General features: G+C 37.2%; 1 protein-coding gene across 2 annotated transcripts in view; it reads left to right on the top strand.

The window, feature by feature from the left end:
• ELF1 (E74 like ETS transcription factor 1) overlaps positions 1 to 26,455 on the top strand; it is a 102,710-nt gene that overhangs the window by 2,329 nt on the left and 73,926 nt on the right. The window contains exon 1 of one of the 2 annotated variants that reach the window (XM_045566783.1): positions 22,170 to 22,376. The exons of the other annotated variant lie outside the window; for it this stretch is intronic. The gene's annotated coding sequence lies outside the window, so the exon portion shown is untranslated. Of the gene's footprint in view, positions 1 to 22,169; positions 22,377 to 26,455 lie in introns of those variants that run through there. 2 annotated transcript variants of the gene reach the window in all.

The following is a 26,455-nucleotide window of genomic DNA, read 5'->3' as shown; positions in this document are numbered from 1 at the left end:
GGAGAGTCATGGGAGATCAAGCTGGGAACTAGAAAAGAATTTTAACTTGATAAATTTTGACTAGGTAACAGGTTCTTTTATCAAGGAATGACATTTTATATCACTAGAGTTTTAAAAACATTTTTTGTCTCTTAGAAAACCCAAATAGAGCAGTAATATGTGAAAAATTCTTGTTTTAAAAGTTTCAAACCATATAGCATACTTGTAGAATATTTTGTGCCCATAGGTTTTATGTTTAGAAGTTGCATATTAATTTTTTAATTAATAGAATGGAGAAAAGCAATCATTTAATTAGAATTCAATTCATAAGAATAAAATCTAGGTTTAAATTATGAGAATTATCTACAGCTATATTTTTATTGGCTTGCTTTATAGAAAATGACTTTGGGCCGGGCATGGTGGCTCATGCCTGTAATCCCACCACTTTGGGTAGCTGAGATGGGAGGATCACTTGACGCCAGGGGTTTAACACTAGCCTGGGCAACATAGTGAGACCCTGTCTCTAAAAAAAAAAAAAAAAAAAAAAAAAATTCAAAAAAAATAAGCCAGGTGTGGTGGCATGCACCTGTAGTCTCAGCGACTTGGGAGGCTGAGGCAGGAGGGTCGCTTTAGCCCAGGAGTTCAAGGCTGCAGTGAGCTATAGTAGTGCCACTGCACTCCAGCCTCAGTGACAGAGTGAGACCCCATCTCAAAAAAAGAAAAAGGAAAATGATTTGGATATTCTAAGACAGAACTGCTAGTTAATGTCAGTAAGGCATACACTGTAAATTGGTTAAGGTTAGGTGATAAATTTGTGAGGATTCATTCTTACGATTGTGCCTTGTTACCACAACACCATTGGCAATCATATTTTAGGTGTTCTCTCTTGGGCCACAAAATAGTGGCACTAACTGAGAGCTGTGGATTTACCCAAATAGTTTCTTTAATATTTGCTAACTTTAGGTGTAATCAGAAGATATATGAAATTTCAGTAAATGTTTCCAGAGGTAAACATTTGTGTTTAAAGAAATAGAAGGGATTAAAAAATAATTATAGAATTTTAGGTAAAATGCAAGGACATTGGTAAAATCCAAAGTCTGAGGCCCAACACGATCTGGCTTCCGCTTACCTTCCGAACTTCATCTCCTACCTTCTCTACCTCTTCCTTGTACTTAAGCCACTACATTATACTGCCTTTCTGCTCCTTGAACACACCAAACTTATTCTTGTCTCAGAGTTTCATTACTCACTCTTTCCTCTGTCTGGAATTTTCCCCCTCTAGGTCTTCACGTCTCAGGTCAACGTTACCTATTCAGAGAAGTCTTTTTGACAACCCTACCTGGAGACTCCCTCTTCCTTGCTTACTTTCTTGTTACTTTATAGTTTTTTCTTCATTTTTTTACTATCTGAAATTAACCTGTTTCTTATTCCATCGGAATATAAGTTCCATGAGGGTAAGGATACTGTATAGTGAGAATGTTCTTGTTCTATAAAATTCAAACAATAGTGAAGAAGTTAGAATCTTCATATGTTGCTGGTGGAAATATAAAATGGTGCAGTCCCTATGGTGTGGTCACTTTGTGAAACAATTTGACAGTGCCTCAAAATGTTAAACAGTTACCATATGACCCAGCATTTCCACTGCTAGGTATGTACCCAGGAGAAAAGAAAACATAGTCCTACACTAAAACTTGTACACAGATGTTTATAGCAGCATTATTCATAAGCAAAAAGTGGAAACAACTGAAATGTCTTTCAGCTGATTACTAAGTAAAATATAGTGTATCCACACAATGGAATATTATTTGGCAACAAAAAGGAATGAAGTACTGCTACATGTGACAACATGAATGAATCTCAAAAACATTATGCTAAGTGAAAATAGCAACCACATTTTGTATAATTCCATTTATATGAAATGTCTTAAATAGGCAAATCTATAGAGAAAGAGGATTGATTAGTGGTTGCCTCAGAATAGAGGGGTTAAGGAGGTTTGGGGGAGGTGACTGCTAATGTGGGGTTACATTTAGAGTGGTTAAATGTCCTAAAATTAGATTATGGTGATGGTTGCACAAGTCCATAAACTAAAAAACGTTGAACTGTACACTTTAAGTGGGTGAACTTTATGTGGTATGTAAGTTATATCTCAACAAAACTGTTAAAAAGGATTGAAGCAATAAAAAGCATATAGTATATTTTATCTCAATTTTACATTTATCACTTGGAAAATAATAATAATGGAGTAATTCAACAGTGAAACTCTAGCTCCTAGATAGTTTTAGGAATGTAGCAAGTGGTCAGTGAATAACTGATGAAGAAGGTTAGATAAGTATACAGATAATGACGATACTATGCATAGTGTGGTAAGTGCTCAGAGTGGAATAAGCCAAGGGTCATAATTGTCTGAAGGCCTCCAAAATCCCCATCTGAGTTTGTGTGAGGAGATGGGCTCTGAAGGCTGGTCAGGCTTTTGCTGGTAGAGATGGGGGAGGGGGACAAGGCATTTTAGGGAAGCAAATGGGAGCAGAGGCACATTAACAGCTGCTGGCACATTTTAGTGGCACCGAGGGATAGGATAAGGAAAGGGTAAAGCTGCAAAAATAGATTAGGGTCTGTAGGGGACAATGGCAGTGCTTTAGCAGATCTCCGATGTCTTTTACTCTTCTTCCAACCCCTAGTGTGCTTCCAATGGCTCATACTTAGGAGGAACCTTACCTTTACCTGCAGAGAGCTGGAAGTGGCTGGAGACCCCGCCTCCCCAACCCCATCTCAAAAGACTGTCCTCTTAGTGTAACTTCAGAGCAGGAACTTTGACTTGTTTCCCTGTGTCACCACACTTGGAGCCGTGCTTGGCACCTAGTGAACATTCAGAAAATTTTTGAATGAACGAGTGAAAATTAGGAAGTTGCAAGGTCTATTCAAAGCAAAGTTTATTTTACAAATCCCCTTGACCCTTGAGAAGGGATTTTAGGAGGCCCTTGAATTTTGGGCTAAGGAGTTTACTTAGCTAGGAATAGGGATTTCTGGTGATATAAGAAGTGTTTTAAAAAAGTTAATTTGATAGTAGTGTGCAGGACGAGCTGGAGGATGAAAGGATTATGTCTGTAGTGTCCATCTCCACCTTCTCATTCCTATTCCCCTTCCCACTTTGCTAGGCCTTGACCGAGGTGAGGGATCTCCTGCAGTACAGTAATAGTCGCCTAATAGCTCTCCTTGCTTCTGGTCTCCCTAAATAGGGTGGTGGCAGCAGAACAGAAAAGATGGATCAGATGGAAGAGGGACATTGAAGGAAAAATTTAAGATGTCAGACAATAAATACTCCTGAAAGAAATAGAGAAGCTAAGAAGCACAGATTTTTTTGGAGGGGACAATTTTTACTTTTTTTTTAAATTGCCCATATATATGTGTCTTTTTGAACATTGAAATTGAACATCAAATTGTACATTGAATCCAGAAACAAGACTGTGAGACTGCCACCCTGTGGACAATATAACTTAGAACTAAAACCATCACGAATTGTATAGTGACGCTTTACTCATTTGAAATTTACTATTTTAGAACTGGCTTTGGTTCTTCCATGTTGTTGTATGTGCTTATGCTCATTAAATGGACAGCCTGAAATTAGTTTGTTTCCTGAACTTTTTCTGAAGCTTTTAAATAAAGGGAATAAAAAACACAATCAATAGCTTTAAAAAGTTGCAAAGAAATTTAAGAATGCTTCTTAGATTATATATTTCTTTGCTCCGGAATTTTCATTTGAAAAGGTTTGGTTTTTAAAATATAGTGGCACGTAAACCTGTTGTGAAATGGTCTTTTTTTCTTTCTATTGTACTGATTTTTTTCATCCTATTTTATAATACATATGATACTGTCCTTGAGAAATTTGTGAAGACTTACTCCCCTCTCCAACACACTGTTTTTGGTTAAGTGAAAGTGGCCTTCTCGCCTCATTTCTTTGTGGATTTGGTTTTATTTTTTCAAAATTTTCCATGTTTTGGATGAATTGCCTTGATTGTATTTATGTAAACGAGTTTGGATTATATTATCTGTTACTTGTTTAGAAGGGCAGCCTGCTCCCAAATTAAACAGTGGTAAGTAAACTAGCTTGAATCAAAATGAAATGGTGGTTGTGAAAGACTTATTTGCTCTCTGTAGCTCAGGAAATGGTTTAGTCTTAGATTAAATAAAACTTTCCCAGCAGATGAGCTATTTACAGCCTATAATGTTATAAATGGCTTGCACACTTGAATTTCCTAAGGTGTCAGGAGGGGTGGGTTAGCTGGGTTAGCCATTTAGCACTTGAAATTTGTGTCACAAGTGATGCAGAAGTGGGCTGAAGCAGCAGTCTGAGGTCAGCAGTTGTGCCTTGTTTAGGAAGGCGATACCCAGGCTGTGGAGGAGATGGATGAAGTATTGATTGAACCTCTCACTCCTTAGGTTACCTGATACTTCACCATAAGGACCTTACGTTTTGGTAATGGACTAATTGTGAAATATAATGTTAATGATTTTAAATATTTAAGTATTTCTCTGAGTCAGCTCTTCTGAAAAGTGTAGCATGACAAACATGGTAATGAACTTTAAATGGTCTTAAAATTTAACTTTTTCAAAGTAAATATATGGAATCGTGGATAATTTTTCAAAAGTATCTTTTGCTACATGTGTATCTGATATTCTGCAAACATACACTGTGTAATTTTAAGTGAAGTAGACCATGATGAAAATGCAAATGTTTATATAGGCCCACAAGGTACATTGCCATATAAAAAATACTATTATTTAGGTATGGTTTAAGAAAAGTAACTTTTTAAAATACTTGAAGGTCTATTTCCTCCTTTCCTATGTATTGGAATGAGGAGCCAATAAAGTTAGAGATATATTTATGTTTTCTTACCTCCTTTAATGGTTTTACTAAATGACATTGAACTTGTAAAAGAAATTTTTAGTTTAACATTTAACTGATACTTAAGAAACTCTGTTATCACACTGTCTGTCTGCCTTTTTATACTATAATAGTGACTATTTTAAGATTCATAGAAGTTAGTGTTGTCTTTTACTTTTCACACCTGGGTTCATTTTCACAAATGTAAATAATAAAACATTTTGTTCTTTGAAAAGTAATTCTAGCATAGATGACTTGAATTTTGATAAAGCAGTAACAACTGTTTTCATAAGTTAATTTGTGTGCCTGAATTTGAATAAATCTTTTATTTTTGAGTGTAAACTCTTCACTATTGAATGAATGCTTTTGATTTAAAACTTTTTTGTGCTTTATTGTAGATCACTGGGAAGGTACTTAGTCTAGTGACTTCTCAATCCAGAGAGACCTTATAGATTGTCTTAAATCTTTATTTGTAGTTTAATCTTTTCACTTAAAGTCTCTTTTGGATTTAGTATCTGGAGGCCAGGATACATTTCTGATTTAGGATGTATTGATGTATTGCTCCCTGTGAAGCTTTAATCTGATATTTAATTCAGCCTTTCAAGGTCATAATGGGATTTCTTGTACCCCAACTTTCCAAACATCTGTGTTTATCAATTTTACCCTCTTATTAAGCCACAGGACACTCAATGACCCTATTAAATGAGCTGGATGGGGCCCTACCACTGAATCACGTACTGAGTAGGGCAGGCACTGGCTTAGTTGAAAGAGCTGAAATGGGAAGGAAGGGTATGACTACAGGACAAGTGGATAGGGGAAGGTGTCCTAGCACGTAGGTGGGGGGACACCTTCATATGTGGGCAGGGACCATGCCTGAGTTGTTTACCTTAGTCTACAAGTAAACCGACTGTATCCTGAGTCTACAGAACAGTAGCTGCTTAAATACTGCATAACAAGTACAAATAGTACACGTCATAGAAATCTTACTAACTGGAGTAAATACTGTTAACTCTTAGTTGACCATAATTTCAGTTATTGAAATGTAGGTCATGTGTATATAAATGTCGATTATATGATCACATACTATTTTGTAACTTTCATATTTCACTTAAATTTATCCTGGAGGTTTTTCCATATCTATGCCGTTTTGTATAGATAATCATTTTTAACAGGAGGATAATGTGGTACATTCCATATAAAGGGTTGTAGTTTCTGTGACATTTCCTGATTTACATAACAGTTTGTTTTTGGTTTTTTACTACTTTGAACAATACTGTGCTGAATATCTGTCTACATCTTTGCATATGTGTTTATGTATTTATTTTGTTACCGTATATCCCTAGGACTGAAACTGCTGGGTGAAAAGATACATACATTAAGGCCTTTTGATTGTGAAATTGTCTTCTGGAATACTCTTTTAATTCTTTTTTTTTTTTTTTTTTTGAGACAGAGTCTCGCTCTGTTGCCCTGGCTAGAGTGAGTGCCGTGGCGTCGGCCTAGCTCACAGCAACCTCAAACTCCTGGGCTTAAACGATCCTACTGCCTCAGCCTCCCGAGTAGCTGGGACTACGGGCATGCACCACCATGCCCGGCTAATATTTTCTATATATATATTTTAATTGCCGGCCTATCTTTTAATTCTTATGAGGTGTGAGAAACCTGCGGCCTTGGGTCCACATGTGACCTTCTGAATCTTTGCAGCCTTTTGATGGAATCCAAATTTTACAGAACAAATCATTTTAAGGAAAGGATTTGTTCTGTGAAGTTTGGATTTGGTGGAGGGGCCCCACTTGGGCATTTGGAGGGCCACGTATGGATTTGAGGCTGCAGGTTCCCAGGGAGGTGAAAAGTGGTATTGTTTTTCTGCTCTGAGGTTTGGGAATGAATGAACATCTCTGGCCACCTTTCTCTTATAAAGTGCCTGTTCACGCCCTATGCCTATTTTTCTATTAGAGTATTTGATTGTATTAATGATAGCTTTTTTTCTTCTGTATTTTTATTATGAAAGTTTTTAAACATACAGAAAAGTTGAAATTTTATAATGAGCACTCATATACCTACCACCTAGGTTTTACCATTAATATTTTATAATTGTTTTATCATGTATTTGTCCTATCTACTCACCATTTCATCTTTTTGATACATTTTAAATTAAATTTCGGATATTAGTACATTTCTGTCTAAATACTTTAGTGTGCAGGTCGTTGAATAGTATTTCAATATTTTAGGCTTTTTTTTTTCTTTCTTTCTTTTTTCTTTAGAGACTGGGTCTCACTGCCCAGGCTGGACTCAAACTCCTGGGCCCAAGTGATCTTCCTGCCTCACCCTCCTGAGTAGGAGTAGCTGAGACTATAGGTGCTAGGTATTTTTCTTTTAAGATAAAACTTACATAAAACTACATGGATTAATCTTTTTACCTTAAACATTTTAACTTAAAACGTAGAATTGGATGTTTGTTGATCAATCTTTTGATGAAGAGTCCAAGGCCATTTTCTTTAAGCCTATGGTTGTACTTTTTTGTGTTGTCTTTCTTACCCACGATACATTGCCTACAATTTTTAGTTTTGATTTCTTAAATGAAATAAGAGAGTTATTTTGTTAAGCTGAGTTTTGACAAATGTATTCACCTGTCTAAGCTAAACCCAAGAATAGGTCTTTTTCCTCTTTTTTTTTTTTTTTTAAGGATTTTTTTGTCATATTTTCCCCTTAGTTTTTTCTTTGCCCTAGCTTTGGTTATGGTGCTTTTAAATTTTTATATAGTCAAGTATCATCCTTTTCCTTTACTGTTTGCTTCCTTTTTGTGTCATATATAGACATTCCTTATCAAATGATTATATAAACTTATCAATTAGTGTGTAAATGTTTATATTTTCTTCTGGTACTTTTCATACGTTGAAATCTCTAAGTGGAATAATGTGATATAGGGATTTTTAAAGAAATGATTGGCAGTGGTTTGAAATTGTTAGCTAATATCATTTAATGAACAATCTTCATTTCTGTGAATTTTTTCAGACAAAATAGATTTTTTTTTATCAATGCCATTTTTATTATAATCCAAGTTTGTATATGTATCAGAACTTTTTATATCCTGTGCTATTTAATCTATTCCTACATTTAGCTACTTGAGGTAATTTGTCTGATAAGACACATCCCTCCTCACTATTCTTTTTTTCAAGGTTTCTTCATTTCTCTTACGTATTCTTTCTTTGGATGAACTTTGGTAGCATCTTGAAGCATGGGAAGAAAAGATAGGGGGGGAAATAGCAACAAGAGCAAAAATAAAGAGGTTGGTAAATTCGGGGGACTTATTTCACTAACTTGTAATTATCTGAATTCTCAGTCTGTGTATCACATTACACATGCATATTTTAGTATCCTTAAATTTGGGAAATGTCTATTGAGGTTGTTCAAACTAACTTCTAAAGTTCAAAATAGTTTTGAGGTTTTAAGTTTGGGATGTTATAGAAAGAGCATAGGATTCTGGAGTGAGAATGGGTTTAAATGTTCACTTTAAGTTTACTAGCCATGTGACTGTGGCAAAGTCATAATTTTTGAGCAAATGTATCTATCGAATGTTATTTCTCATTGTTCTGTGACTTGACTGGGTGATTCTTCAGATCTGGGCTGCCTCAGCTGGGGCTAGATACTTAATCTAGGTGTGCTTCACTCACATGGCTAAGGACCTCTCTCTGTGTGGCTCTCATACCCCAGTGGTGGCATAAGTGGTCTCAGCAGCAAGAGAGAGCATGCCTGTGTGCCTACCCTTTCCAGCCTTTGCTTGTGTTACATTTGTTATTATTCCATTGGTCAAAGCAAATCACTTGGTCAGTTCCATACTCAAGAGACAAAGTCAGGTTGCATACAGAGAAGTATGAACAAATTGGTAGCCATTACTGCACCAGTTCACCACAGGAAGTAAAGGAGTTAGCTCTTTGGATATCGAACAGAAACGCTTCCCAGGCAGGCAGTGAGAAGAGGTTGTGCAAAGACCTAAGGCAGAAAAATGCTTGATGTGTTCATGGAATAGTGAGGAGAGGTTAGTGTAACTAGAAAGGAGGGAACAAGCAGGAGATAGTGAGAGATACAATCATAGCAGCTAGGGCCCTGGCAAAATCTTACAGTCCTCGTAAGCAATTATAAAGACTTTTATTTTGTGTAAAAAGAGGAGCTTTGGGAGGGTTTTGAAGCCAGGGGATTTATATGATCTGACTTATCTTTTAAGTGGATTACTTCAGCCTTCTGTTTTGAGACTCCCACGAAGGGAGGGACGGGAGGGACGGAGGGATCTAAGCAGGAAGGCTACTTAGACTACTGAAGGGGTAACAAGTGAGAGATGACAGTGGCTCAGAGCATGATAGTAGCAATGAAGGTCAGTGGTTGTAGGGTTCTGTGTATGTTTTGAAGATTGAGTCAGTAAGATTTCTTGATGGATTGGATATGAGTCTATGACAGAAAGAAAGGAATCGAGAGTCAAGATTTTTGGTCTGAGCAGCTAGAAGTATCAAATTGTCACCAAGATGAATGGAGAAAGCTGTGGGCAGAGTAGGTTTTGAATGGAAGATCTGGAATTCAGATTTGAATATGTTAAGTTTCAGAAGACTGTTGAACACTTGAATGGGGTTGTCAAGTGGAAAGAAAAATCTGGAGTTTCTGAGTGAGACCTGGAGATAGAAATTTGAGAACATTAAGCTGTTTAGCACATTGGATACATCCAAGAAATATTTCCTAAAATGATCGTAAATCTAAAATACTTTTAAGTTCTAACATGTCATTTCTGCCAGTGATTTGACTTCAGGTATGGAAGAAGAGGAGTAGACAGCAGTTTAGCTAAAGCTAACATGTTTCCTTTGTCATAATAAAACTTGGGTTCAAAAAAGGCACTAATCCATCTACATGGAACATGTTTCTTCTAACTTGTGAAACATGAATAAGTAAAGCTGGAGGCTAAATATCTTATTTGAATGTTCCTTTTTACTGAAGCTTTTACCAGCCTGCTTCTAATTAGGACGGTTTGTTTACAGGAGGCTGTATAAGTAAAGGTCTGAAAGGGACAAAAGACCAAAAGTTTTAGGAAAGGGCCACTTTTGGATAATTAGTCGTAACCTCTTAGGAGTTTTTCTTACCTTTTTCTTCTTTGTTTTCTCCCCCTCTCTCTGTCTCTGTTTCTCTCTAATTTTGAAGGTTATTTGTCATCTGTTAACATAGTGGGATGTTGAGGTATAAACAGTGGGTCAAATCCAGAAACTGTTCTCTCTTAACAAATGCAGAGCTTTACTGCTATGGGCTTGATCTCAAACAGGACTACCAGACCCAGCCTACCAAGCTGTTTGTAGAATTTGGACTAAGTCAGGAGGTGAGAAAGGGGCCTTAGTTTTTTTGGTTATTCAGACCTATACAGAAATGACCTGAGAATGATTTGGATTGTGCGGAAGAGAAAGAAAAAAGGTTTGTCACTGAGCCAATGTTTAGTTCAATGTCCAAATGTATCATTCAGCAAATATTTATTAAACAACTATTGTGGGTCAGGAACACACTATCAGGTTGAAATAAATGACCAATGAGGCATATGCACAAATGATGTAAGATGTAATGTACTTCACCACGTATTCCAGCAGTGTAGGCAGGAGGAGTTCTAAAGAAAATCGATTCACCTTTGAGTGCCCCAAACCCAAAGAATGCTTTGCACACTGTAGTAGTGCATAAACATATGTATGAGTGAGTAAACAATGTGATTCATAAGCAGTGTGATTAGATCACTTAGAAAATACTGTGGGAGCGCAAGGGAAGAAGTGACCAATTCTTCCTTTTAATGACTCAGTGAGGAGAGAAAGGCTCTTAGGAGATTCACTGGGTGGGGAGGCCTAAAAATGTGAAGTAAAAAAGCATGACGTGCTCTGAACTAACAAGAAGTTCGGAAAAGCTGGATTGTAGGCTATGTTTTGGGAGATAGAATGCCTAGAGGTGAGGCATAATCAGGTGGACTGAAGTCAAGACAGAAAAGTGTCTTGTGTTGGAATTTATTCTGTGGGTGCTGGTAGGCCAGTGAAGGGCTTTTTTCCTAATGGGAATAGTAAAAGGTAGAATTCATGAGAAATGCCTTAAAAATCACATTATTCTTGAATTGGGAAATCACATGTTGACAGAATTTTAAAAGCTATAAACAAGCATTTGAAATGGGCACTGCAAATAAATCGAACAATTTATGAAGTAGTCTATTTTATCCCTTTCAGATAACATATATGATCTTAGTATAGGTAAAACCATTTAAATCAAAATATGCATGATGGCATCAGAAGAGGAAGAAATAATGTATTTTTGTTTTATGAAATTACTGCAGACTTTACTTTTTCTTAAAGTTTCTGGCATTGAATTTTTTCAACTTATTTTGAAATGATTTTAAGTTTTACAGAAAAGTTTCATAAATATTACGGAGCAGTACTGTCTATTTCTTATCCAGCTTCTGCTAATGTGAACATTTTGCATAATCATAGTACAGTGATCAAAACTAAGAAACTAACACTGGTACAATACTGTTAACTGTAGACTTTATGAAGATGTCCCCAGCTTTTGCACTAATGGTCCTCTTCTGTTGCAGGATCCAATCCAGAATATATCGTGTCACACTTAGTGGTTATGTCTCTTTTTATTTATTTATTTATTTTTGAGACAGAGTCTCGCTCTGTTGCCTGGGCTAGAGTGAGTGCCGTGGTGTCAGCCTAGCTCACAGCAACCTCAAACTCCTGGGCTCAAGCAATCCTCCTGCCTCAGCCTCCCGAGGAGCTGGGATTACAGGCATGCGCCACCGTGCCGAGCTAATTTTTTCTATATATATTTTTAGTTGTCCAGATAATTTCTTTCTATTTTTAGTAGAGATGGGGTCTCGCTCTTGCTCAGGCTGGTCTCAAACTCCTGACCTTGAGTGATCTACCCGCCTTGGCCTCCCAGAGTGGTAGGATTACAGGCGTGAGCCACCGCGCCCGGCCACTGGTTATGTCTCTTAAACCGCTCAAATTTGTCAAAGCTAATTGTCTTTTTTGACCTTGATGCTTTTGAAGTGTACCAGTCAGGTATTTTTTAGAATCTTCCTTAATTTGATTTTGTCTCATGTTTTTTCATGATTAATGGACTGGAATGATGAGTTTTTGGGGTATTGGAGGTTTTTTAAAAATTTATTTTATTTTTCAAATTGTCATAAACTAAAATTGACTTTTTCTGTGTATAAGTCTATGAATTTTAACACATCTAGATTTGTGTAACCACCACTATAATCAGGATATGGAACAATTCATGACCTCTCAAAACCCTCATGCTCTCTCTGTAGTCACACCCTCCCCTTCATCTATATCCCTGGCAACCACTGATCTGTTCTCCATTGATATAGTTTTGTCTCTTCAAGAAATGTCATATGTATGTAGGTGAGCGTGGTGACTCAGGCCTGTAATCCTAGCACTCTGGGAGGCCAAGGTGGGAGGATTGCTTGAGTTCAGGAGTTTGAAACCAGCCTGAGCAAGAGCAAGACCCTGTCTCTACTAAAAATTAAAAAAATAAGCCAGGCGTAGGGATGCACACCTGTAGTCTTAGCTACTCGGGAGGCTGAGGCAGGAGGATCGTTTGAGCCTGGGAGTTTGAGGTTGCTGTGAGCAAGGCTGATGCCATGGCACTCTAGCCTGGGCAACAGAGTGAGACTCTGTCTCAAAAAAGAACCACAAAACAAAAACAAAGAAATGTCATATAAGTGGAATCATACAGCATGTAACCTTTTGACTGGCTTCTTTGACTCAGCATAATGCTTTTGAGAGTCATCCAAGTTGTTGTAGTTATCAGTAATCTCTTCCTTTTTATTGCTAAGTATGGATCCACTACAGTTTATCTGCCTTTTTGGTAAGTATTTGAGAACATATTGTGTGTCCTGGTATTATCACAACCAATTTGAGTGAATTATTTTGTGAAACAAGAATTATCATTGTTCCTTTAACAGAAGTGACAACAGAGGCTTAGAGAGTTTCAGTAGCCCTAAGTTATACAACTAATTAATAGTAGAATTGGGACTCAAACCTAAGTCACCCACTCCAACCTCTTAACCATTATGCTACATGGCTAGCTGCTAATGTTAGTTTCTTCATTTCTCTGTTTTGACCAGCAGTGTAATTAAGAGAAGTTAAAGTTCTTGTTTCTTTAACATATCCTAAAATTCTCTTTTTTTAGTTATATTTGGTTCCTCTTTTATTAAAGAGCAAAAATAATAGTAGCAGGGGTATGTTTGTTTTCTGTATTGCTAGTTTTTAATCTTAGGGGCTAAGGGTTATGTAATTTGGGCCTTAAGCAAAAAGTCAAGCCAAGTCAGTCATTAGTCCACAGGCAATTATGAATTAACATTGAATGCATCTGTTTACAAGAGTTAAAATAATAATACTAAGTTTTTTCATAGTTTCTTTGTAAATAGGATCTTTAATTTGTTTTACAGATAAATAATATCAAATAAAAATAGAGACATAGCCTGAATCAGGCTAGTTTAAATCAAGAGGCTTGCCTTCTGTCATATTGGTTTAAACTTTACTGATGACAAAGGTAATTGTCTTTTTTCTTTTTTTTTAAAGAACACAGAGTTTTGGTATATTTAAGATAACCCTTTTTGAACTTGTGCTAAAAACCCATTTGCTTAAATATCCTACTGCCATAAAATAATGTTTCTAAAGTATTGGTATAGCGTGTTTACCTTGTATTAATACAGTATAACAAGCATAATTGAATTTTTGAGGATTTTATAAAATTTTGTTATTCTGAATATTTGGTAACTTTATTACTTTAAGCAAATTATACAAAAATTTGATGAGACTTTTAAAAAAATGTAGCCTTAATTTGATTTTTGTTCTCAGTTTTGCAAACACTATTCTGAGGACTCAGAGAGGCTATAAAATCAAATGTCACATTGGACTAGATCTTCAAAATTATCATCATCATTCCCTTCTTGGCCTGTTGACTCAGAGGCAGGAGGAGCCCAAGGTGGCTGAGTGGCACTCCTACCTTCCAGTTCAGTGGAATCATTGTTGTATTTCCTGGTGGCAGCATTCCTCTCTCTGGAGCTAAGACCTCTAGGCTAGTAGAGCATATAGTTGTGGGAACAGGAAGCAAAAATTTTGGTAGTGGGTCACTAGGGATAATGGTGAGTAGTGCCGTTCCTATTTCTACTCCTTGTTTCTTGGACCTGTGAATTCTGGCTGTGGGAGTACCATGTAATAGATTGCCGATTCAGAGTGTATATAGCCTTCTGGAGAACCTTGCCCCAGCTCTGCAAAGTATTGTTACCCACCCGGCACTGTAACTGCATCTTCAAAAGGCCATTCCACCATTCTAACAAGTTAGCTGCTTCAGGATAGTGGGAAACATGATAAAAGTAGAGAATTCCATGAGCATGAACCCATTGCCTCACTTCCTTGGCTGTGAGGTGATTTCCTTGGTCTGAAACAATGCTGTGTGGAATACTGCTGTGATGGTGGATAAGGCATTTTGTGAGTCCATGAATGGTAGTTTTGGCAGAAGCATTGCATGGAGGGAAGGCACATCCATATCCAGAATGTGTCTATTCCAGTAGGGACAAAATGCTGCCCCTTCCATGATGGAAGTCGTCCTGTGTAGTCAGCCTGTCACCAGGTAAGCTGGGTGACACCCCAGGGAATGGTGCCATATCAAGGGCTCGGTGTTGGTCTCTGCTGCAGGCATATTGGGCACTCAGCAGGGGCTACAGCCAGGTTGGTCTTGGTGAGTGGAAGTCCATGTTGCTGAGCCCATGTATAACATCCATCCCTGCCACCATGGCTGGGATGAGCCTATTGGGCAATGATAGGGGTGGTTTGGGAAAGAGGCTGACTGGTATCCACAGAATGAGTCATCATATCCACTTGATTATTAAAGTCCTCCTCTGCCGAGGTCACCCTTTGGTGAGCATTCACATGGGACACAAGTATCTTCATGTCCTTTGCCCAGAGGTCTGTCTACTTACCTCTTTGTTACCAATTTTCCAATCATGTTCCTAAACCATTGGCTACAGCCCATGAATCAGAATATCATCACATATCTGGCCATTTCTCCTTCCAAGCCAAGTGCACAACCAGGTGCACTGCCCTAAGTTCTGCCCACTGGGAAGATTTCCCTTCACCACTGTGCTTCAGAGGTGTCTCAGAAACAGACTGTAGTGTTCCAGCTTCCCACTTCTGGGTGGTGCCTGCATATCATGCAGAACCATCCATAAATTATGCTCTAGTCTTCTCTTCCTCTGTTTTCTGATCATTGGGTACTACTCCCCATGAGACCACAGGTGCAGGCTGGGAGAGAGAAGGCAGTGTAGCAGTAGCAACCATGGGAATTTGGGCCACTTCTTTATGTTACTTGCCTTTAGGACCTGCTCAGGTCTGATCATGTATGTACCACTTCCATTTGATGCTGGAGTGCTGCTGTCCATGCCCACCTTTATGGATTGGTGGGTCAGATAACACCCAGTTCACGATGGGCAGTCCAGGTCACATGGTAACTTGGTGCCCCATGGGTAAGTGTTCAGTTTCTACTAAGGCCCAGTAGCAGACCAAGAGCTGTCTCTCAAAAGGAGAGTATTATCTGCAGATGATGGCAAGGCCTGGCTCCAAAATCCTAAAGGCCTGTGATGCACATGTAGGGGTGTGTCAAAGGCCCCAAACACTGACACCTCAAGTACTATTGGATCTGCTGGATCATATGGCCCAGTGGCAGAGCAGTTTGCACAGGGGTCTGGACCTGTTGTAGAGCCTTCTCCTGTTCTGGGCCCTCTCAAAACTCGCAGCTTTTGGGGTCTCTAAGGAATCGGACCAGAGTAACACACTCAAATTAGGAAAGTGTTGCCATCAAAATCCAAATAGGCCCGCTAGGCATTGTGCTTCTTTCTTGGTTGAAGGAGGGGTAAGATGCAACAACTTATCCTTACCCTTAGTAGGGATATCTTGACATGCCCCACACCAGTGGACCCCTATAAATTGCACTGAGGTAGAAGACTCCTGAATTTTAGTCAGATTTATTTCCCACCCTCTGACATGCAGTATCTCACCATAAGTCTAGAATAGTTGCTACTTCTTGCTCATTAAGTCCATAATGAGCATAATGTCAGCAATTTAATGGACCAGCGTGATATCTTGTGGAAGGGAAAGGTGATCAAGATTCCTGTGAACTAAATTATGACTTGGGCTGGAGAGCTGATATATAGCTGAGGTAAGAGAGTGAGGGTGCATTGCTGGCCTTGCCGGCTCAAAGCAAACTTCTGGTGGGCCTTGTGGACAGGTACAGAGAAAAAGGCATTTGCCAGATCGTGAGCTGTATACCAGGTACCAGGAGATGTGTTAATTTGCTCAAGCAATGAAACCACATCTGGTACAGCAAGGGGCTAGCATAGTGTCTGACACTAATTGCTCAGTAAATATTTGTTATTAATAAAAGAATGACTACGAGTACCTCAGATCAGGCATTAACTTGACATTGGGCAAGTAACTTATTTCTATTGACCTCTTTTGCCTATTTTTAAAATGAGGCTGGATTGGATCAGAGTTTCAGGCTTTTTTCAAACAGCAAAGATTTAAATGTATGTAATGTCGAGGTTCCTTGAAGGCATTATAAGAATTCATCTGCTTAACAAAAAAGTTTAAAAACCACTGGACCGGATAGCATATCTCTGAGGTCCCTTCCAGTCCTACGATGATCAGTTCTTGCAATAATTGTAAGCGGGGCTGTTGAGGGAAGCCTTCATGCCAAAGAGGCATATGAACTGAGACTGGAAGGATGGATGTTCAATAGGCAGAGGTAGGGGATAGGGTGGGAAATAAGGTAAGTGCTTTCCAAGCTCAGGGAACAGCGGTAAGGAAGTCAGACAAGTAGGAATGGAGCAATTCAGGAGACTTCAGTAAGGCTGGAATGGGACGGGGGTGATGCAGAGGGAGAGGGAGTCAGGAAGATAGGGCTGGGAAAGTTAGGTAAAGTGAAGTCAGGGTTTCAAAGGCTTGAATAATGGGATAAATAGTCTGGCTTTTTATTTTGCCTCTAGGAAATCCAAGTTGTTTTATTTGTTTCTATTTTGTTTGTTTTTTGGCCATGAGTGATCACCTCACTCTCAGAGTTGTTCTTTACGAAGAAGTCTCTAATAGCAAAGTGATAGATAAAGTAGGCAGTTGGTGGTAGGGAAAGGGACAGTTAGAGGTTGCTGTGATATCATTTTTCTATGATATGATGCTTTTACCTGAAGAATAGCAAGGGAGGAGCTTAGGTTTCATCCTAAACTCATTATAAAAAATAGAGGATGTCTTCTCCGCAACATTTAGAGATTATTGAATAGTAAGTTAACAAGTGTCTTTTTGGGTGGTTGCTGTGTGAAGGGGCCCTAACTACTCCAGGTGCTCGGGCTACGTAGAAACAGAACAGTGGTTCTCATGAGCCTGGCCTCCTCTTACACTGCTGAATCCATTTCCAGGAGTGGGAGAAAGCTCCTCCAGGTGGTTCTGAGATGCATCCCTGGTTACAATCCACTGAAGTAAAAGCTATATTGTTTTTAATATTGAATTTAAAATTTCATTTTGAGAGGTACGATATATCTGTATGAAACAACTTGAGTTTGCAGTCAGCATATTACCTAGGATCATCGTGACAGAGTAAAGAATATTACTCAAAGTAACACCTACACTAAAATCTTGAATTAATCATGGCCCAAATCATGTCTTTAAAAATATTTCAATGTGTAGTGAAATCCTGATAAGCTACAATTGCCCCTCACTGAACTGCTCTGGAAAAGTTATTCGTTCGTATCTCTGAGTTTCTGCTGAGTTTTGGGCCCTGTCCCAGGAGATGGGAAAACAGTAGTGAGCAGAACCAAAGCCAGGGCCCCTTTTGCTTTCATTATGCCTCTGAAAACACACAGATGCTTGTTGAGGAAGCTGCCTTACAGATGGGTCTTAGTAACCTGTCTGTGGAGAAGCAGGAAGGAGGCCATGGTTTAATAAAGCTAGTGATAGAGAACAGAGAATTAACTATGTTTTACATTTAAACTCACATTCAGAAATTCTATACAATGCTTCTCAGAACATTACATTTTGGGAGGTATTAACATCAACAAAGTAAATTCTGTCTGATTGAAAGATAACACTGAATCTCAGTCTATTAAATTTTATTTTTATATTTAAATAGTGGAAACATTGATTTTGGTCATTTGTCATTTTAGTGGTTTGAACTTTTCTTCTTCCATCTCTGATAGTGATAGCATGTTACTTTCTGACCCTAGGGGAAAGATTCAAGCCAAGTTGATTTTTTTAGCCCAAGTTTCCTAAATGTGAAAATTAGGCTGTTTTATATTTTCATGTACTCCAAGTTTTCAAATTTGAGTTTTAAGGAGAAGAGGTAACAGTAAAAGGGAAAAAGTGAGTCCTAGCTTACACAGTAAATTCTTTCCATAAATTCTATTGTAAAGGAATAAATAGTGTCTTAACTTTAGTTGGCATTTGATAAATTCATTCACTTGACCTAATCTCTGTCCACTAATAGTTGAAATACAAATGTTGACAATTCTACAAGTAGCCATGACAGCATTACTGACTCAATATATATCTAATTTTAGAAATGAACATACCCACAGTATGTACAGGTACATTATATGTCCATTACAAGTCTAAGTTGCTACATTTTATTTAAAACTGTAGAGGTTTTGTTAAGGTTTGTCATCTTGAAGCATTTGATACTGGTTGCTATAAATCATAACAGCTAAATTTTTTTTTATTTCAGAGTATTACAGGGGTACGAATGTTTTGGTTACATAAGTTGCTTTTGTACAGTTTGAGTCAAAGTTATAAGTGGTGCCCATCACCCAGATAATGTGCTTTGTACCCGTTAGGTGTGAATTTACTTATCTCCTCCTCCTCCTTCCCATCTGCTTTATTTCCGGTGAGTTTTTATTCCCGTATGTGCACATAAGTGTTTGATTAGTTAACAGCTAATGTTTATCAAGTGCTTACTAAGTGCCCAGTACTGTGTTAAGCACTTCATATACATGAACTCTAGATTTCCTTTTTGAGGTCAGATTTATTGACGTATAATTTGTATACAGTACAATTTGCCCTATTTGGTTTCTGTGAATTTTGACAACATATACAAATCATAAAACCAGTATCACAATTAAGATACAGAATATTTCCGTCACCCTAAACAGTTCTGTTCTTCTCCTTTGTAGTCAGTCTTCTCCCCTTTCCCAGCCCCTGGCAACCAGTGATAGGATTTCTGTCCTTTTTGTTTTGCCTTTTCCAGAATGTCATATAAATAGGATCATACCACACATATCTTGAGCCTGGCTTCTCTCATTCAGCCTGATGCCTTTAGATTCATCCATGTTGTAGCATGTATCAGAAGTTCATACCTTTCTGTTGTCGAGCAGCATTCCACTGTGTGCATATACCATGTGCTTATCCATTCACCAATTTATTGATGGACATTTGGTTTTCTAGTATTTGGTGATTATGAATAAAACTGCTGTAAATATTTGCATAGAAGTTTTTTATGGACACATGTCTTCATTTGACTAAATATCTAGGAGTAGAATTACTGGATTGTATGATAAGTATATGTTTAACTTTAAGAAACTGCTTCAGAAGCTATTTTAAGACTGGTAAACATAAAAAGAAAACAAAAAGTGGGAAAAAAAGTAAAGGTAAAAAGAAAAAGAAAACAAGAAACTGCTAATCCGTCTTCTAAAAGTGGCCGTACCAATTTGCATTCCCACTAGCAACCTATGACTTGTAGTTGCTGGATCAGCACTTGGTATTATGGGTGGTTTTTCTTTTGCTTTGTAGTGGTGTTGTGACATTAATTTGCATTTCCCTATTGAGTATTGATGTTGATCTTTCCATGTGCTTTTTTTGCCATCTGTATCACTTCTTTGGTAAAGTGTCTGTTTAGATCGAACTATTTAAAAAACTGGGTTTTCTTATTTTTGAGTTGTAGAAGTGCTTTATATAGTCTGGATAGCAGTACATGGACTTACTTTAATCCTCACAATAATCCTTTGCAGTGAGTACTATTAGCCTAAATTATAGATAAAGAAGTTATGACACAGAATTGTTACATGATTGCCCAAGATTACATAGTTCATAGGTAGCAGAGTGGGATTTGAACCCAAATGGATTGACTTTAGAACCTGTGCTGAACTGTTTGCCTATTTTTTTTTCTTTGATACTGTAGTACACGGAGATTGATTTCTCGGGTCTATGAATGGAACTAGGATCCAGTTCCTGTAGGTGGTACAATAATGCTGTTGGGGACACCCGTGGGGAAAGGGGCAATATATTGTAATAGTAAATCTGGAATCATCTCCTTAGGAACAGCTAACATATTTGTGTCTGTTGAAGAGGGGTAATTATTTTCCCTTTACGGCTCTTACTTCACTTCTATGTACTGTTGGCCTAACGTACTTCTTTTAAATTGTTTGAAATATCTGCCATTATTAAGTAATGAGGTGCTTTATATAAATGGATTTTTTCGTAGCAGAAGCTTATTCTTTCATGTATTTATACTTCATAAAAAAATCTCACATACTTGATGTTATTCAGTTTGTCTTTTGAAAACCTGTATCATACTTTGAGACACTTAGTGTATGGTGATATACTTGGGGAATATATGCAACTTATTGACCTTACGGAATAGCTTTATAACTGAATGCTTTTTAAGTTATATTTATTTGTGCTTTTATAAGGCATTTTTTTGGTCTTTTCTCATTAGCAGCTCTATCCCTTGTTTATGACATCATCCTTTTACTGTTGCCCTCTTTCACCCCTTATAATTTCTATTTCTAATTAGCTAAAAGAAGATAATCAAATTATTAGGCTTACAGTGATGTTGTCTAAAATAAGTTTCAGCTGTGATAACTTAGGGCCTGCTTTCCAGTGAACAGGGAATCTCTTCTGACTGCTCAGAGGACCTTGTTTCTTTGTGCGTGGGTCATTCTGGATAAGTGAGCTAACATAAGCTAAATATGACATTTGACAAGAGAAAAAGTGATATTTTTCTTTTTAGCATAATTTTTATTAATAATTTGTTAAACCATGGAGATTATTTTCATAAAAAGATAAACCAATGTTCAGTGGAATGGAATAAAATAGGCACTTAATGGGCAGAAAGTTGGTTCACTGTCACTACATTTTGCAGCAGTTTGTAAAGTTCTTAAGTCAGTGACAACTTGTCCTGTCATCTGTGCTTCTGGTAAGGCAGAATAATTGCTCCCAAGTAATTAACTAAAGGGAGAAAACCTTACTAAACCCTGTTCACTTTTTGTAAAATATTAGGACAAAGACGATCTATTGAGTTGCACTTCATCATTTCAAGCACTTTTGGGAGTGCTTAATGCTTTCAAACCATTTTGATTAATTTAAGCTCTTAGAATAAATGAGTAAATATTCACCAGGAGCCAGGGTAAGTAGTTGTAGTGATGTTCTGGCGACTTGGGCACCTTGTCAGATGTAAGGTGACTTGGAGAGCAGAGCTTCACTGGTCACAGTTGTCGTCCCCCTTCGGCTGGCCACGTGCAGTGCCCTGGAGCTGTAGCAGGGTGCCTGGCACTTGGGAGGCTTGCAATACATGTGGAAAATTTTGTTGGAAAGGTAAAGAAAACTGTTGCTATCACTTGGAAGTAGTAGAATTATGAACTATGATTGCATTGATAATTTTTTTAAATAGGCTTTTATCAAGCTTGCAGTTCAATTTAAAATCATTTTGCTATGTTGGACTTTAAGTTCCTTTCTAACACTGAGGTGTTTTTGTTTTTCTATTAGTATAAACCAGATTAATTCACACTTATTTTTCCACTGAACTTTGAATTTTCTAGTGGATTTTATCTGTTTAGTGAACTTATAAATCTGCATCTGATATTGCAGTTTGCTAGCTTTTCCAGATTACATAGCAATATATCCCTTTCATATAAGGGTTAATAAGTAGCCAGATTAGACTCACAGTCCATTGTTAACATTAAGAGCCACAAAGTTTGCTGTCTCACTTGCATCCCCTTTCATACCTCTTTTTCCTTTCATAGTTTTCTTCATTTTATATATTAAAACAACTTTTAAAATTGAGATTTTATACTTTAAAACAACATACAGTCTTAAATTTTGTTTCCTTGTAGATTCTTATTCTGTTTTATTGTTAATTTTAAATTATGGCAATTAACGTGAGCTTAGTAATGGTCTAATCAGAGTAGATCTTGCTCCTTGCCTCTACTTTCCTCCTTTCCTATACCTCTCCCCCGTTTTTACCTGTAGATTTGCATGTTTGACCTAGCAGAATAATTGGGTCCACAGCAACATGGGCGTGCCTCCCTTAGAAACACTTAGTTTCATGTATGACTCATAAGCTGAAGCACAGACACCACTTCCCCAATCTACAGGAGCCATTTTAACAGCATAAAACTTGCCGGATTGCTTTTTATTTTCAAGCCCAAAGGACGATATCTAAAAGGAAAGAATATTTGAAGGTAACTTGTTACAATTTTGCGTGTTTGCTTCTGGCTATTTCTTGAGCTGATGAACGGGGAGGGTGGTTCTTACCTGTCGAAGAACATGGCTGAATGTGTTCTTTAACTCTCTGATAAAATGTGTGCGATTAGTCACATGCCTGATTGAACTTCAGTACTAGGGGGAAACAAAGCAGTCAAATTCTGGAAAGTTTTAGGTCTTCTTGGCAAAGCATTTTTTATGTGTTGAGTGACTTTTTTTTTTTTTTTTTGTCTTTGTGACTTAAGAATAAAGGACAATTTTCTTTTTTTTTATACCACAAAGAAAACTAGGTTAGATTTTAATTTTACAAACTTAATTGTATTTGTGGGGGTAGCTGGGAAATTATAATTAAGTAAATTTAAACTATATTATTCATGTGTGATATGGATGTTTAAAAAACATTCAGGGGCAGTGGCTTTTTTTGGCATTTTAGTTAAGGATGAAGTTTTGGGACAACTCAGTCATAGGTGTTGCTCATTGACTGTTCTTTTTTTTCTCTCTTTTTGTTAAGTTAATGAAATTAATATACTAACTATTTCATTTCAGAAACTAAATAGAAGTTTAAGTAAAATGAACGGTCATTTAGATAACAAGTAAAAGTGAGTATTAAATAAAGAGGAAGAAAGACTTGAATGATTCATTTACTGTTAGAAAAAAATGAAGCTTTATAATCAACACTGGTAACTTGTTCTGAGTAACAATCTTAGAAGCAAAGCTGTCTTCTAAGGAAACATTTAGTATTTCAGTTTTGTATAAAAGGGAAAAGTAAAGACTCCTGGCCTTCCTTCTATACTACCGTTCTTAAAATGTGCTTGTTTTGAATTAAATGAAGAAAATTGCTCAATCTTTTCCTGAAATATTTGTTGTCATTGAAATTGTGAGATTTTGGCTGGCAAGTGTATGTTCTGATATGCCTTGAAGTTCTAGGTACTCTGAGAAGCTGAGTGCAGTAGTATTTTACTTCTGAGTCATATTTATGAAAATAAAATTTAAATGAAAATAAAATTTGAATATGCAATGATTAGGAATAAAGTTTTTGTAAATAAAATATGCCAAGTCATTTATTAGTGACCATAATGATATTTAGCTAGTTCTTTGAGAATTTGCTCTTATTAACTTTCTAAGTGCTTTGCAGGCCTGTCAGATGAAAGGGAAGATACAAGGTCAGCCAGTTATTATTTCTTACTCTTTTGAAAGGATTGTTGATATTAACAGATCTCAATTTTGTGGTCTTATAAGAAGGGCACAGAGGACATTTTACCAATTCAGCTCTGAGCCATTTGCTATCATCTTTGTTTGCGTATTGCTGGTTTAGTCAGCCTTTGAGTGAGCAAAGGCTGTATTTACTTCTAGTCTGGTGAAAAATCTAATGAAACCTTTTTGCTTTTTAAAAACATTAAAAAAAAATTTTTAAAGGCAGTGATCCTTAAGAGAAAAATTAAGAGACGTATCAATAAGCAGCATAGTTAAGATTTTATTTATTAAAGAGAGTAGAAGAATTTTGTTTTCTTAAGATTAAGAAGCTGGTGCAATTTAAATCGATAACCCGTAATGTATTTCAGTTTCTTATATGGTAAAGACTAAAAAGGGCCTTCAAGGAGAAAGGAGAAGGAAAAAAAAAAAAGAACGAAAGGCCAGAAAAACTTGAGTAGTCCCCTCCCCATTTTTTACTTCCATAAGGTTGAATGTAAGTTTAAATTAAGTCATCAGAATTAAATTCAGAATTACCAATTTACAGAGCTTTGGAGCTGAAAGCGACTGAAGATCGTCCAACTGCCTCACTTTTATAGATGAGAAACATCGGCCCAAAGAGGTCCTGTGACTTGCCCGAGGTCATGCAGTGCTTAATGGCAGGGCTTGGCAGTCTGGAGCTGCTCGTGCTAGTCCATAACAAGTAATGCTTTGTTTGAAATGGTCTGTATTTCCTTAAGAGCAAATAAAACCTTAATTAAGATGTTTGGTGATAATTTTGGTGATAAGATGCAACCAAATAGATTAACCAGAGATTTTGAAAATGTACCTAGTTTACTTTCTCATCAGAAAGATGATGTATTTACTTAATTTCTACAACAGCTTTTTATTTTTTTCACCGTTGGAATTTTTTGTTTGTGACATTGCTTATTTAAGATGGCCTTAAGTGGAAATACAAGGAGTTGGGAATTTAATTTGAAACCTCTAGATACAAAGATAGGTTTATTTCTGCTTCAGTTTTACCTCATGCCCTTTTAGGAGGGCAAATATTGTTTAATGTGATACCTTATCTACTAAAATGTGTGTGTGTGTGTGTGTGTGTGTGTGTGTGTGTGTGTGTGTGTGTAAAACTTTGCATGTGAGTTTACAAAATTCAGAGGTCTCTAAGCTTTAACATTACTCTTATCTTAAATTTGACCTTCCTTGGGAAGGTAGCAATCGTACTCCACTTGTCTCTGTCCTTTCCTCCTCCTCCTTGTGAGAGAAGTACTTTTAGAATCTTCTGGGGAATGCAACATTTTTGTCTATTAACTTTTTGGTGTGTTTTATTGGGGTGGGTGGAAATTTACTTTAGATCTGCTTGTTCTTTAGGTCTGAAATTTGGATTTGTTTTATTACTTTGCATATAACTGTTGAATTTCCTAAATTTCTGAGTTTTCTAACCCAGTTCAATATGAGATCCTTCATAGTGTGGCCATGATTGTCCTAAGCAACAAGTGGCACAAAGGCTGGAAACATGGCTTTATCCCAGTAAATTTACATTCTTACTGGGAAAACAAGGCTTGTTAACAGGTGAAGTAAGTAAAAAATAGAACCAAACTGCTGACTGGGTAAATTCAGGTTCAGACTGCCGAGAGATAAGAGGACTGAAACTTAAAGTACTCTAGAGAGTTTATGTTGAAGGAATTATGAGTATTTAAGGGTAAATAAGATTTACCTAGGTTAAGAAGAGTGTCTTCACCAATAAGAATAAGAATATAAGCTCTTTGAGATCAGAGATGTTTTATTCTATTGTTCTGTCTTCAACTTTTGACAAAGAACCAAGCACAAAGGAGTAGTAGGCAGATATTATTTGCTGCCTTAAACCTTTGGCCACTCTTTGTCACCATCTTATTCAGTTGACCATCCTGCTAAAGTTAGGGTTAACAAATCTCTAAACAGCACGTGGCCCTCAGCTTAATTTCTGTCTCGTGTCTGTACTGTGTAGCTATTCACACACACAAAAAATTAACACCTACCTGGTAGTGTTACCTTTAAAGCTATAATTGTCAACCTTTGGTGTAATAAAGTATCCCCTGGCTTCAACTCAGATCTGATTCATTAGGCCTAGGGTTGGGTTTAGAAACTAGCATTTTTACTAAGTAGCCTAGATGATTGTGACGCAGGTGCTTACAGGCCACACTTTCAGAGAGTTTATGGCTTAAGGCTGAGAAGAGCAATTAGTTTGCATTTTAATATTTGAATTTTTAGGCAGCAATGATATTTTGAAGCCCACAGCCTATAGTAAGGAAGGAAAATGTCTAAGGTCCTTCACTGTCAATGTTCGAACCTATTTAGCCTCCTTTCCCTACCCCAGTTATCCCTCTCTAGTCTATTTTTTCCTCTTTTATGTGTTGATCAACTGTGTGCTCTCCCTCTTTCGTTTTCTGATTCTGTCTGCCTCCCCCCACACACCAACTACCATATTGACTATGATAATGTTAATTAAAAGACCATGAGGTTTATATTTTTACAAAAGGAGACTCTTATTTCTCGTGAAGGGGTCTCACCCTGCAGTGGCCATTCTTGACAGGCTGGGAAACACTGCCCCGGCCACAAGCTGTGTTTCAAGGGAGTGACAAAAGCGAACAAGATTTTATACTGAGCAGGGTGTCTAAATATACATATTTAACAGGCTATAGGAGGAGCCATGAATATTTATAAAGAGAAAACGCACATGTGTAATTGTGCTTTACACCTCCCATCCTGTAATGACTGAGAACTCAGTTTCAAGTTTTTTTTCTGGGGTCCCCTTGGTCAAAATGGATCCATTCAGTTGGCAAAGGGGCTTAGGATTTTATTTCTAGTTCACAATGTATAATCAAAC

The sequence above is a fragment of the Lemur catta genome, chromosome 13 (genome assembly GCF_020740605.2).
Source record: "Lemur catta isolate mLemCat1 chromosome 13, mLemCat1.pri, whole genome shotgun sequence".
Taxonomy (NCBI): domain Eukaryota; kingdom Metazoa; phylum Chordata; class Mammalia; order Primates; family Lemuridae; genus Lemur; species Lemur catta.
Note: the sequence above shows the minus strand (reverse complement) of the source record. Positions and strands in the feature narration are given on the sequence as shown.